Raw genomic sequence first — 15,834 nt, forward strand, 5'->3', positions numbered from 1 at the left:
GTTTATTCTCAGGTTCTTGGTCACATGAACAGTATCATAGATGGGTTCCATTTTATGGACTGGGCCTTAAATCCATGAGATAATGGTTGGTTACTTCTAGAAATTCTGTGTCATCATTACACTAATACATCTTGCATTTAGATCAACATTGTAAGTTGAAGTGTTTAGAGCTAGGTTTGTGTTAACATTTCCACTCTGGCAACCTGCAGTGTACCTTCTACTACCATATCCTTACTCAGTAGGGATAAAGGCTCTGGATAGGCACCAACTTGACTTTTCCATGTTCAATGAGTTACCAAATGATTGTCCTTATCAATAAGTCTTACTATCAGATTGTGGAGAGCAACCAAAAGGTTTATCAATAGACCTGGATTGTCTTGTTTCACATGGGCTCTTTAGCCAAAAATTTGATTAGATGAAACCTATTCTAGGAAAAGAGAGCTTCATTTGATGATAACAGAAGTCCAGTTGGGATTCTGTATCTTCTCTTCCATTATTTAGCAATTTCAATTATTTGCATATATATATACATATATATGTATATGTATATGTATATATATATATATATATGGTAGCTTCTATTGTATTATGTTTTCTTCTCTTTTTTATGGAAAGCTTCATGAATTTGTGTGCCATCCTTGCACAGGGGCCATGTCAATCTACCCTATATTCTTCCAATGTTAGTACACGTGCTGCTGAAATTAGCACTTGTATTATATTTTCATATAAACGAACAAATGGAACTTAGACCTAGCTGTACTTCTGTGTATCTCCTCCCTCAACCCCTTTTCTTTCCCTCTCTGCATTCAATCTATCCAATTCAGCCACACCGCCTATTCATCCATAACTATTTACTCCTTCCAAAGATGATCCAATCCTTCCTCCAGTCTCTTTCTTTATGCCTAACTACAGTGGGTATATGGATGGTAGTCTGCTTATCAAAGACTTAACAGCTAGCAAACAAATTTAAGTGAATATATACTGTATTTGTCTTTTAGGGTCTGGTTTGACTCATTAAGAATAAGTTTGTGGTATGATTGAGTATCCTTTGGGTATATACCCAAAAGTGGTATTGCTGGGTCTTGTGGAAAGTAGTTTCCTAATTTTCTGAGAAATCGACATACTGATATTCAAAGGGGCTGTACCAGTTTGCACTCCCACCAGCAATGCAGGAGTGTTCCCTTTACCCCACATCCTCTCCAGCATAAGTTGTAATCAGTGTTTCGATCTTGACCATTCTTACAAGTGTAAGATCTCAGAGTTGTGTTGATTTGCATTTCTCTGATGGCTAAGAATGTTGACCACTTCCTTAAGTGTCTTTCAGCCATTTTAGATTCCTTTGTTGAGAGTTCTCTGTTTAGGTCTCTATCCTATTTTTTTTTTATTGTATTATTTGTTCTTCTGATGCCCAATTCCTGAGTTCTTTGTATATTTTGGAGATCAGTCCTCTCTCTGATGTGGGGTTGGTGAAGATCTTTCCCATTCTGTAGGCTGCCATTTTGTCACATGTGCTCAACTATGTTCTGAGCAGCATTGTTTGTCATAGTCAGAACCTAGAAACAACCTAAATGGCCCTCGGCCGAAGAATGGATGAGGAAAATGTGATATATTTACACAATGGAGTAACACACAGAAGAAAAAAATAATCTCTTGAAATTTGTAGGCAAATGGAGGGATCTAGAAAACATCATATCGAGTGAGGTAACCTAGACCCTGAAAGACAAATATCATATATACTCACTTGTAAGTGGCTTTTGGACATATATCAAAGAAAACCAGCTTACAATTCACAATCCCAGAGAACCTAGACAACAGTGAGGACCCTAAGAGAGACATACATAAATCTAATCTACATGGGAAGTAGAAAAAGAAAAGACTCCTCAGAAAATTGGGAGCAAGGGGACCATGGGAAAGGGTTGAAGGGGAGGGGAGAGGAATGGGAAGCAGAGAAAAAGGTATAGCTCAATAAAATAAATAAAAAATTACCTACAAAAAAGAATGTCTTTTTCTGATTCTATCCACTCATCTGTGAATTTCATGATTTAATTTTTTGACTTCTGAGTACTACTCTATTGTGTCCACTGTACCGCATTTTCTTCATCCATTCATTCATTGATGGACATCTAGGCTGTTTTCATTTTCTGCCTGTTATGAAATAAGCATTAATGAACGTGATTAAGTAAGTTTCTCTGTTGTAGGGTATAGAATCCCTTGTTTATATACCTGTGTGGTATAGCTGGATTTTGAAATAAATATATTCCCAGCTTCTTGAATAACCACCACACTGATTTCCATAGTGGCTGTACAAGTTGGCATTCCCACCAGGAATAGAAAAGAATAACACTTACATCTTCCTGATCATGAGCTGCCATTACCTTTTATTGAACTAGTAGTCCATTCTGACTGATGTAAGATGAAATTTCAAAGTAGCATTAATTTGTATTTTCCTGATGACTAAATGTTAAACATTTTTTTGAAATGCTTGTCAGTCATGTATGTTTCTTCTTTTGAAAATATCTGTTTTCTTGACATAGTCTTTTGGGTTCTTCATTTAATTTATATATTAGCCCTATATCAGATATGTAGTTGATAAAAAAAATTTCCATTCTGTAGGCAGCCTCTTTGTCCAAGTGATGATGTCCCTTTCCATGACTATTTTTTTCTTCTTGATGTTATGGATCACTTAGTCTCTTGGGCTCAGGACTATCTTTCCTTCATAGAAGATGCTCAAAATATGGTTTCCTTAGGTGGGTGAACAAAAGGTAGACAGAAAGAGTACAAAGAGAAAAGAGAATAATATGGATGCAAGGATAAGAAAATAATTAAATAATATATAAATGGATAAAAGGTGAAAAGATGGATGGGTGCATGGGGAAATTGAAGGAAGAAAAGATGATTAGATATGAGAGAGATGAATGGCCCTATGGAAGGAAGGTAGAGGGATGGAGAAATGGAAGGATGATGGAAAAGTGGACAGTGCAAAAGGCAAAAGAGATGAAGGAAAGATAAATAGGAAAATAGGAGAAAAATGGATGAACAGATTTTTAGTTAGGTAGATAGAAAAATGTTGAATAGATCTTTTAAAACTGACATTTAGTTGGAGACATAAAACAGTGTTCAAAGAGATGAACAAAATGTTTAAAGACAGATATAGATGTGCTTCATGTAATTCTCCTTTTTCCCCTAGAATGTAGCTGGTAGAGATAAAACCATCCTTCTCTGTGAGTGACATGTGAAATTGTAAAATCAGAATCATCTAGGTCCTTATAAAAAAAACCAAGATCCCAAGGCTACTCTCTAAAACCACTGATTAATAATCTGCATTCTAGCAAAATTCTCTGCTAACCCTATATGTAATGTCTATGTATCATCAGCTATACAGACAAGATTAATTGCTTTTTTCAGAAAATAAACATGCAGTTTATTTCCTAAATACATCTTCAAGCAATTTTCAAGGAAAATTTCATACTATTTATTTTCCTATTTATATATGAATCATTTATGTGCTATGCTCCAAATGTAAAAATAATAAAACTATACCATGCAAAAGAGAATTCTAATAATTTACACAAAAGTAAATGCAAGCTTAATATTTTGCAAAGCTTATTTTAATCATTGGTATATTATTTGTTTTTTTCTAAATAAATATTATTTTAAATATTAAAGTCATTTTCACAAATCATAAGTACTGAAAATATGAGTTACTAAAAAGAACTTGGATAACTCAGAGAATAAGAACACCTGCTGTCTTGCAAAGGACCCATCTGTGTTTGGTTCCCAGAATCCACATGGAAGTTTGTAGTTCTTCAAGATCTGAGGATCTCTTCTTCCCTTTGTGGGAATCAGGAACAGACATATACACAAGCAAATCACTCATATTTCAAACGAAATGCTTAAAGCTACCTTCAAATGTAATGGGAAATCTCAAATAAATTGGACCATATTCATTTATGTTATAGATATAATTATTATACCATGGTGTTCAAATTTTCTGCATAAAGAATAATAAATAAAGAGGTATGGAAACCAAATGGCCAAGTAATTTAACAAATTGCTGTTTCTCTTATAGTATTTGAGGTTATGATAATTATGTGTAAAATGTACTGAATATATGAATATAATTATAGACTGATTTAACTTCTATGGATGCATATTATTTGAAAAACAGACTTAAATATCTTTTAGCAGCTTTAGGTTTAGAGAAAATTATACAGAAAGTATAACTCCTGTGTTCTCTGTGCCTCCCATGGTTCCAGTTCCTAACATTTTATGTTATGTACTACATCTGAAATAGTGAGAAAATATGAGAATCCAAATTAACTCAAGCCCTGCATTTGTTTTAGTTGTACTGTTGGACCTAGACATTCTAGACTTTGGTGAACTGTATAATGACATACATCTATCATCTCTGACTTCTAAACTCCTCTGCTTTGTCTATTCAATGCATCCGGACACTAAGCCCATTCAATGATTTATCTCTACCCTGACTCCACAGTGTTTCCTTTTCTAGAATGTCATGTACTTTTAGTCTTTAGTTTAGTTTCTTTCACTTGAAAATTTTGGTGCACTTCTAGCACGTGTTGCTTTGTCTTCACAGCTCATTTCATTCTAGTGCTGACTATTATTTTGTTTTCATAAACCAAAATTTGTTTATCCATTCACCTGTTGGTTGATACTTTGCCCTCTTCAGTTTGCGCTAATTATGAAAAAAAAAAAAACTAACCACTTTTGTATGGACATAAATGTTTATGCAGATGAAAGTTCTCAATTTGTTTTGAAAAGTCCATCACAATGGGATTGCTACATCATAGACAAATATGTTTGTGCCTTTTTAAGAATGTGTGTATGCACGGCAGTTTTATTTTTAATTCCCACCATCGGTGAATGAGAGGTACAGTTGCTCCATACTAAGAAATTTGTAAGTTTGTCTTACTGCTGTTTTCTTTTGTATGTCCTGACTGACCTTTGACCTTGAATTCCTTTTTTTTCTTAATGAGATCTGTTGTTTGTGTCATCTTCAGTGACATGGATGTGTCTTTTACACATTTTAACTTGTCTGTCTTTTTCTTACTGGTGAGTTGTTTGAGTTCTTTGATTATTTTGGACAGAGGAACATTTCTAAAAGACTTTATCTTGGTTTGGCTATTAATGATATTATCTGCAATCAAGTGATTTTAATTGATCGAAATTAAATAATTTTAATTCATGTGTGTATATGTTGTATGTGAGTACCTTCTTGTAGTGTGTCACCACAGGAATGCCTGTGCCCCTCAGAGGGCAGAACGTGTGTCAGAGCTCCTAGAATTGGAGTAGGAAGCTGCATTAAGGCTGTATATTATGAATGCTGGGAACTCAGTTTGGATTCTCTACAAGAGCAACAAGCGCCATTGACCACTGAGTTATCTCCCCAGCCAAAGACTTTTAATTTTAATGGAATCCAACTTCATTCACTTTTCCCACAATTGTTCATGTTTTTGATTTATTAAATGCTTGGCATTAAATGCAAATATTCTGGGATGTGTTTTTAATTATTCTTTCTTCTATTAGGGTGATAGTTTTTGAATTTAAATTTAGTTAACAGTTTTTTTAAATTTTTGTATGTGTGAAAGGTGTATCTTTGTTTTAAATTTTTGCACATGGGTATCTAATTGTTCCAGCCCTAAAATAACATCAAGATAGCATCAATTTTATTCTAAATGGATTCCAAAGAATTAATTACTTTCGAACTATATTCCAAATCCTCAGTCATTTTTGTTTCTTACAATTACACATCATTTACCTAGTTTTTTTTTTTTTTTTTCTTTTTCTGGTTTTTCGAGACAGGGTTTCTCTGCAGCTTTTTTAGAGCCTGTCCTGCAACTAGCTCTTATTTTATATACTAATTAAATTACTTCAGAATCTCATACCATGTATTTTGATGATATTCAATCTCCCTCCTCCAACTCTTCCAGGGTCTACGCAGCTCTTCTGCAATCTACCTCCTCACCTAACATTGTGTCTTCATTTAAAAGTATTTATATGTATAGGTATTGCATGTGTGCGCATGCCATATGTATGCTTGTTGTCTGTGGAGACCAGAAGAAGGCACGGGATTTCCTAGGACTACAGTTACATACAGTTGTGAGCTGTCATGTTGTTAATGGGTATTATCCATGTCCTTTGGAAGAGCAACCAATACTATTAACTGCCATCTCTCTTGCTCCAGTGTCCTTGCTTCTTTTAATCATTAATTTACCTTTCTGTTGTTATTTTTAGACTACTCATTCAAAGAGATTTATTTTAATAAATTCTACTTATTAATTTACTAAGTCTTATCTTAACTATAATCAGACACTATCTTTGGAATGTGTAGAATGATTCACCTATTTTGTTTTCTGTTCCAAAGATCTTTGACTTCTACCCTCTTTGCCTGAAGTATTAGATGTTGGTCAGCCAATCAGGTTTGTGACAATGACCACCAGAACTGCCTCAAGTCATCAGTTTCACATGTACGTCACCCTCCTTTCCATTCATTTATAAAATGGAAGTCCCGTAAATTTCTTACTTTTTCTGATTTTTACTCTATATAGATATTTTATTCATAATTAATGAAATAGTAATGTATGCACTAATACCCTACACCTGAGTGATTATTTTACATAATTAGTTCTTTAATCATAACAATAATTATATCAGGTAGATTGTACTGTTATATCCCCCAGTACTTAATAGAATATGGAACTCTCCAAGGTCACAGTGATAATTGGCACCAGAATTAGATATGATTCAATCTAACTGGCCATGAAGTTCTTGGTCATCAACCCTGAAGTCTGATTAAGCAGAGGAGAGCCTCTTAAGAGTGGCTTTCATGCCGTGGGATAATTTTTACCCCGTGAATTCTGAAGCTTTGGCAATCTAGTAAATGTTAGTGTGAAGGTGTGACTTGGAAGAGGGTAAGCACTTGGAATGTGAAAATGCTTACCTCAGCCTCTAATGCCACAAAACATAATAAATGAGTTCTTGGGGTCATTATTTCCTTTACTTCTTAGAAGTAAACACTGGTTTTCCTTTTTCAAATAGTAGATAGATGAACATGTAGGGAAATTGAAAGGGAAAAAAGACTATCAATCTTTAGCTCTCTATAATTATAATAGTAAAGTTATTATCTATGAGGTAGTGTGCATTCCTAAAACAAAACACAGCTGTTTATACGATACACGGATCAAAGTAGACACAGTCCTATTAATGCTTTCAATGATAAACTTGCATTTATAACAAGTTAAGGGAAACAATTACTTTTATTACTTTCTTAAATTTTTTAAAAAATCATCACCTTTCTGTTTTGTAATTAGTGGGCAATTATAAAAGTATGCACAGCTTGGAACTTTAAAAAATGCTCACTTTGATTCTGAAATGGCATTCTGGATTGTTATTTTAAAATAGGTTTGTCTTTAAGACTGAGGATTTTCTACCAATTAGCTCTTTGAGTGGACTAATTGCCTTTCTATTTAAAGCTAATATTAAACAGCACACTACTTCAATTTGAACAGGAAGATTTATGTGCCAATATAAATAAATTCACAAATAGCTTCCTGGGGAGTTTCTGGCTGCTTCTTTCTGTGTACACCTTATTGTGGTCAGCTGGTGTCCAGGACTCTTTGACTGATAATTAGCAATGCAAAATTCTGATATATATTCAACCCAATTGATTCAGAAGAGGTGATGCTGTCAATGGGGTCATTGATTTTTAAACTTCACATCCCCTTTGTGTTTTCTTGTGTGTATTAATCAGTTACAACATCTCAATTGGAATTATGTTAATTAGCATAGTCTTCTGATGAACTCCTTGATGTATCCTTGACCCAGTTATCACTGCTATGGAAATTTTAAAGTCTTTTATCATTTTGTACATTTAGTCTATTAAAGAATTCAATAGCCATGAAGAAACTTATAGCGCCATTATTTCAGACATTAGAAGAAGGAACCTTCCTCTGGAACATATTTAGTATAGCCAATGAGGCTGCTAGAGCCAACAAGAGTCAGGCCCTCTATGTTGTATGTTGGGAAAGGTAAGCAAGAAAATGAAATGCCTGGGAAGAGCACAGAGACAGGGTTGTCCTACTGATGTAAGTCTTGAGAACTCATGCTACCACCAGCAAATAATGAACTTCTCTGGGAGAAGTTATATATAAATTATACAAGTAGACAATTTATTTTCATAATATTGAGAATTCTTTAAGTCTATGAGCCTTAACTGCTGTATCCCCTTTCTTTAATTTTTCTCTTTTTGAAATTGTAATTTAATTGCATTGTTTTCCTTTTCCCTTTCTGTCAGCTAGACCTTCCTAAACACCTGTCTTGTCTCTTTCAAATTCACAGTCATAATTCTTGTGATATTTGTGTGTGTGTGTGTGTGTGTGTGTGTGTGTGTGTGTGTGTGCGGTGTGTGTGTATGTATGTATACATATATACATATATACGTGTGCATTCCTGGAAACAAAAGTATAACCTGCTCAATTGACACTGCATCCCCTTTCATAAACTACAAATCTCTCAGGGAACAGCATAAATTTTCATGTATCTCTGCAAATGTTGTAAGAGGCACAAAAAGAAAATCATAACATGTTCTGTGTTTGATATTTTGAAAGAATAAGCAGACCATTCTGATGACCCTTATAGGAATTTCAGGAAGGTTTTTAAAAAGTGCTTAAGCTGTATACAACCAGAAACACAGGCAGACATACCTATGACATTATAAAGAAATGAGGAACTACATTCACAGGCCTTGTTAAGTCATATGATTCAGTTTGCATGGTTCTTGGATTCCATTTTGAGTCTGTTTTTAGATCCTTGGCAAAAAAAATAGAAACTTTCCAGAAGAGAGTCACAAGACCAGTAGGTTGGTCTAGTGTGTCTTAGTTCAGGCTCTATTAGTTCTAAACCTAAAGGAATCCTGCTTTGTGGCAGGAAGAAAAAACTAAGTCATTTCTCATTGACTTTGAAGCTGATGTTATAGAAAGCTTTCAGGAGCATAAACCAATACCTGACACTTCTCAATCATAAGTGGATTTCCTGTCTCAGAATCTGAGCATTTGGAATCCTTGCTACTTCCTTTTTCCCAAGTCCTGATGTCAGGAGGTTATATTGTAGCTGTGTGTGTGTGTATGTGTGTGTGTGTGTGTGTGTGTGTGAAGTTTTCACTTTTCATATAATAGCCACACAAGCCTGTCGCTTTCAGACTGTATTGTGACAGAAAGCAGGAAAAGTAGCACAAGTCTGGGAACAGAACTCAATGATGCATGGTTTGTATTCTGAAAGGATGAATCATGTTTTTAAATGTCCCTGATAAGAATTCTAAATTAAATAATTATCCTAAGGTCACAGAAGGTCCTAATTTGTTAGACACCATATCAAGAACAGACCTGCAAATGGGCACAAACTTGAGAACTTACCAACATCTGGCACAGTCAGTCTACTTTGTGCATGAACCAAAAGGGTATTTTACATAAGAGTTTGCTGAAAGCCACCTCCCTTATGTTTATGTCTGTAAGGGAGGACTGGGTTTTTACCTCATCCACTGAGATAATAGGTTCTGATTTATATTATCTTGGTGATAGAGGGGCCTGTTCCAAGGCTTTCCATTTAGTACTGCTTTCTACAACTGCTTGTGTCTTATGTATCTTGGAAATAATGGGAAGGTTGTTTCAGCTTCTAATTATGTTCATATCTATAATTTAAGAAATAAGAAAAGTAACCATGGTGATTTCAACATCTACTGGATATACTCTGAGATAGACTAGAGGGACACTATCATCAATGTAATACTGTCTTCAAAAAAAACCGTTAAAGAATTTTTGGGCAATGTGAGGATACTGTCTCTTAGTAGTGGTAATTGAGTTTTTTGTGTAAATTCAGTAGATTCTCATGTTTCAAGGTGGAAAAGAAGAGCCATGCTAAAATATCCCATTCGCGTTTATGGCTCCAGCTTTGCCACTATTATTGGTAGATGGTAGTTCACAGAACTTTGGTCACTTCTTTTTTCATGAAATCCCATCGCTGGCTTTAAGGATGAGAGTTTTCAAGCCTACGTCTTGCAAGCAGGTACCAGATGAGCTCATTAGTACTTTATGCATCGATGTACACAATAACAGGTAGCCTTTAGAGTTATCCTATAATGCCACTCTCTGCGGATACTCATCTTGATCCACCATTAGGGAATGCATCCGTAATGATGAGGATATAGAGTGCCAGATGTTCTTGCTAGGTTTTGCCAAGAGGAGAAGGCATGCCAATGTTCTATTTCAAGTGTCTGTTCCCAGAAACTCTTTGAATATGAGAGAGAGAGAAAACTCCATGGCAAGTTTCATTGTCACTCTGAAAATGAAATGCACTTTAGAAAGATGTAGCAGGGTTGTAAAGACCTAGAAAAGAGATATATAGAAGTATAGCATAGGACATGTACGTAATGCCACCGTTTCTTTGTTGTTGCTTCCTCCTTATTACTTTTTTTCAGATGCCATGGTTTTGGTTTGTAATTTGCTGTTCATTTTTAGTTTCATACAATGTAAAACAGCATATGAACATACATCACTTTACACATACAGGCTCCAGGTAATGACTAATGACGGAATTTTCTGCAGACAGCTCCTTCCTCTGGAGGGAGTCTATATGATAAATATTAATGTGGTATCCAGGTAGAATTCGGCCTAGCTGCAAAGATTTCCTTGATGTGTCTGCTGAGATCACAGGATTCAGAAGTATGTTTGATAGACCGACAATTGAAAAGACAAAACTCTTGACTACAGACATGTAGGAAGGTAGGAAAATCTTCACTGCAAAATGCAGTTAATTGTCTTTGTTGTGAGAGTCCCATGAAGATTCTGAGAAGAGTAAGACTCTACTGGAGGTATACAAATAGGTCACAAACCTGGTTTATGGTTATTTTCATATCCTTATATAAAAATACTTCATATAAAAAAGGTATGTTTTGAAATCAGGAACTCTGCTGCAGTTGCTAAGTGTGCCAAAATTCTTGATTCCCAGTTGGCGAGAGGTTTCAAATAGACTCCAGAGAGAAGGACTCATTTTTTGCACCACACCTCTTTAACTTTCCCCACCTCTGATTCTGACACTAATTTAACTAGTTGGGAAGAGCAGAAGGGCTAGCCTAAAATGAATCCAGAGGAGGAAACAGCTAAAACTTGTTTCAACTTGAACATATCACACAGTAGGGATTCTATGTTTTCCTAATGGTGTTTCTGATTTAGTTTCTGTAGACAAATTTGCCATCATAGCAGGAGACAGGTGACAGCTATCAGCTTCTTATTCCTGTAACACACACACACACAACACACACTCACATACCCATGCACACATCCTCACACACCAAAGCACTTACTCTAAACAAGTCCCAGTCATGAAGTCCTGTTGTTGTTTATATGAAATCCATATCTTGAATGTACCACACTGTTTTAATTACTTATAGTTTTGAAATTTATGCCTTATCATGTTTATTTAAAGTTTATTTTTAATCATTTCTCTATATTTTAGTGGTCAGATTATATACTTTACTTCTGTGAAGTTCAGTAAATCCCGTAGAATATTTTCATGTTACAAATTTGCAAGTTGCCTTAATGCAATAAAACTGACTCTTCTAAACAGGTTTTTGCTCTGTGTATTTGTGTCAACATAAGTTACTCTCCTGGTCAGTTACACAGTCATTCAGTTCCAAAGAAACACAGAGAGGCTTATTTTAATTATAAACTATTTGGCCTATTAGCTCAGGCTTATATTAGCTATCTCTTACAACTTTAATTAACCCATAATTCTTATCGATGTTTAGCTTAGTTACTTGGTACCTTTTCTCAGTAAGACATTTTCATCTTGCTTCCTCTGTGTCTGGTTGGTGACTGCCTCTCTGCCTTTCTCCACAATTTTCCTCAACTAGTCACCCCATCTATACTTCCTGCCTGGCTAATGGCCAATTAGCATTTTATAAACTAATGCAAATGACAGATCTTTACATTATACAAGAATATTTTCCCAAAGCATATTTGTCTATGTTGTATGTGTGAATCTTTGCATATATACAGGTGTGTGGGGAGATACCTGTGCCATTGTGTACTTAGAAGGTGAAGCCAGAAAAAAACTACAGGCACTCCTCAGTGGTGTCTAGTTTTCTTAAAACAAGGTCTATCATTTCTCTGGTATACAACATGTTGTCTAGTCTGGCTAGCCCACCAGTGTCTCCCTACCCAATCTTGTAATTACAACCATGTATACAACACTCAATATTCTTTATGTTGAGCCAGGGGTTTATGCTGAAAGGCAAAAGCATGACCAAATATAGTATTGCTCCATTCTAAAGCTTCTAATTTCCTTAAGAAGGCAATCTGTGTATTTTCGGAAAGTCACCAGGTAGACATGGACAGTTCTTTCTGATTTTTTTTTTAGATATTTTCATCTCTAGGATGCTAAAGTCCTGTATTTGCATGGCTAAATGCATTTTAAGAACTCTATTTTAGCCTCCCTGAACATAGAGTTGAAGTTCTACAACAGCTTGATTCTACAAAGAGCCATTACTGCAGAAGAGAATAAAGAAGAGTGGACCCATATTGTTGTTGAAATATCATTTGGGGAGTGACATCCAGGAAGAAAATAGCACTTAGTGAATAGCATGCAGAGAAGAGAGGAAAGCTCTTCGAAAATGAAGGACCACTGATCAAGGTTACACAATCAGGGTGAAAAAAGGCTCCACATGGCCAGCACAGCTTTGCAAAACACATGCATACAAAAAAAAAAAAACACTTTTATCTAAGAAAATGGTCTTTTTCTTTGCACAGCCATTTTCTTATTACTAGTACCATGTGTCCTTTGTACATGCCTTGCTTTCAGTCCCTGTGTGATCTTTGCTGGAGCAGGAGGCAGATGGTCAACCACCTGGAAGTAAGTGGTGCTGGGCCATTAGACTCAGGCATCAAAGCGTGGTCTCCATTGCTCTAACTCCTTGCACTGAGACGTGTTAGCAGCGATTTGGCTTTTATTTACAAGACAATACATGGTTTTATCTGTGCCTAACAAAGAGAACTGCTGCGTGAAAGCATTCTAACACTTGCTTAAGGTCTTTCTACTGCTGCTCTCTGAGCTCTGGGTTCTGAACCTAACCCTTTCAGAAACCCTAGAATGACTGGGGGCATCTTCTCAGAACAAAGTGGGATTCCCAAGACAGACAAAAGGCAAGTGAAAAAGGCAGCTGGTCACCTTGCTCTGCTTAAGAGCATCTGAATATATTGCTCCTCTGCTGTTGGCTTCCAGCACTTGTTAGGATAGTCTGATAGAGAAAAGGTAGAAATATACTTTCCATGAGACTCCAGGCTGAATACCACTTGATACAAAGACTAGAAAACCAAACACACTGGTTAGGAATTTAATGCTCTCCAATCTTGCTGCAAAGCACATTATTTCTGATAACTACATTTTCACTTGCTCAGTCACTGTGTACGATTCTTTACCCAAAACACTAATGCTGGGATGCAGAGATGGTTCAGTCAGTAACATTACATTCTACAAGCGTGCGGACCTTTGTGAGAGCAACAGTACTCACATAGAAAGACACACTTGTAATCACAGTTCTGAGCAGCCAGGGACATGACTGCTCTGGGGATCTCTGTCTAGTTGGCCTAGCCTACATCATGAATATAAGTGAGAGACTTCCTTAAAACCTAAGTGCGTAGCATCAGAGGACAATATTAGGTTGTCCTCTGGCTTCCCCAGACATGCACACCAACATGCAAGTGGATACACATACACAGAACGGATGTTGACGTACCTGTTGTCCCTCATATTATAAGGTCTCTCTTTACGAATCGTTTTACATTTAAGTGCATAGAATTAGAATGGATATATAAACTTTAAATAACTATAGCAAAATGGTATATATTTATGAGGTTATAGTGTGGTATTAATTACATATGTACAAATTAGAATGGTCAGATAAAAGTAACAGTGTATCTCTGACCTGATAGTCCTCTTTTTCAGTGTGGGAATTGTCCCTAAAAAGCTTAGTATAATATACTAACTCTTGGAAGCCCAATGAATAATTATGTTATTTTATGATATTTACCATTAGACAACATTTTGTAAGTACATATATTAAATGCCATAAAACAACCCAGCTTTCTGTAATGCAGGAAGCTCAGACACTAAGAAGATTTTCTTATGCAGTTGCTGAAATGTCTAAATATGGGATATTTTCATTGATACCAAAGTTGCTGGTAAGCACTTATGCTTGTTTATCAGCCATGATTTATATAACCTGTAATTCATGTCCTTTGCTTGTTCCTTTCTAAAGGACTTTAGCAAAGTTAATGTAAAAAAAGACATAAATGATTATTTATTATTAATAGGACTTGAAAACTGGTGGGATATATACTAATCTTCCTGAAAACTACAAATGTTTTAAGACACATGCTTATGAATACTAAGTCCTTTGATTTGAGGGAAGCATTGGAAAGAAATGAAGACATTACAGAAAGGATAAAGATAATAGAGATGCAGAAGTTTCAGGATTAAAAAGCAATGAGTTTTGGCACTTTAGTAATCATTGTGTTCTGTAATAATCACTGTATTTTAGCTACAGCATTGCAATAAAGACCTCATTTATGTTATGACTATTTTCTAAACAGAGTGTTAAAGCAGCTGATTGTCTGCTTTAGGGAGACTATTAGGAACTGGAAATATTAAAACTGTAATTTTGGCATTCACATATAAATTCCTGATTTTGGATATGTGTGTGGATGATTTGCCTGTATGGTGTACATGTGAGCTGTATCAACAGTATGTGTACATGTGTATGTGCAAACAGGTCAGAGGAAGACACTGACTGCCCTGTTCTATCAATCTCATACGATTTCCTTACGATAGGATATCTTACCAACCTAAAGCTTGGCTAGCAGAAAGCATCTTCCAGTGACCTTTTTACCCTACTTCCTATAGTACTCGGGTAGCAGGAACATAAGCAGTCAAGTCCAGTCTTTTGATTTGGGGCTAATGATTAAAACTATGGCACGATGCTTGAACAGGGAGTGAATTCAGCAGCTGCTGTATTTGTTATTAAAAAAAAAACAAGATTTTTCTCTGCTTTTACAAAGCTCAATGGCTGTATGTGCTTGCGTACAACCCCACAGAGGCCACTCATAGGCACATACCAAATGATATCTAATTTCCAAGAAGGCTTTCATGACACTAGAAGGTGGAAAGGCTTTTAGTCCAGGAGTTATTTTAATAATAAGATTGCTGCTAAATTCATATGCTAATTTATTGTGCATGTCTTACAGAAGCTAAAGGTCATCATTTTAATTGGACTGTGATGGGAAATTAGAAAGTAAATTCTGAATAAGCATATAAGCTGTTCTAAGGTTTTAAATGACATTAGGTTTTTTTTTTTTCTGGCTTTCAAAGAATACTTTGTGGAATTTAAAAGGTCACATTTAGTGTCAAATGGATTTCAGACCAACAGTTGTAAACATTACAATAATCATTGAAGGCAGCATGTGGGTAAGCTGTCAGCTTGACACAAGGCAGAGTCATTTTGGAGATGGGAACCTTGAATGAGTAAATACCTCCATAAACCTCATCTGTAGGCAAGATTATAGGGCATTCTCTTAATTAGTGATTGATGTGGGAGGGCCCACCTCATTGTGGGTGGTGACATCTGTGTTCTAGTGGACCTAGGTTTATAAGGAAACAGGGTGAGCAAGCCAGTAAGCAACAGTCCTCCATGGCTTCTGCATCAGCTTCTGCCTTGGGGTTCCTCCCTTGTTTGAGTTCCCATTATAATTTCCTTCAACAATGAAC

At 35.8% G+C, this 15,834-nt stretch overlaps 1 non-coding gene across 1 annotated transcript; it reads right to left on the reverse strand.

Annotated features, from left to right (window-relative positions):
- Window positions 1-601: 601 nt before the first annotated feature.
- On the reverse strand, window positions 602-708 carry LOC119818084. The gene has a single exon (XR_005286003.1). It is a non-coding gene; the product is annotated as a U6 spliceosomal RNA (small nuclear RNA).
- Window positions 709-15,834: the final 15,126 nt, after the last annotated feature.

Source organism: Arvicola amphibius, chromosome 6 (assembly GCF_903992535.2).
Source record: "Arvicola amphibius chromosome 6, mArvAmp1.2, whole genome shotgun sequence".
Classification (NCBI taxonomy): domain Eukaryota; kingdom Metazoa; phylum Chordata; class Mammalia; order Rodentia; family Cricetidae; genus Arvicola; species Arvicola amphibius.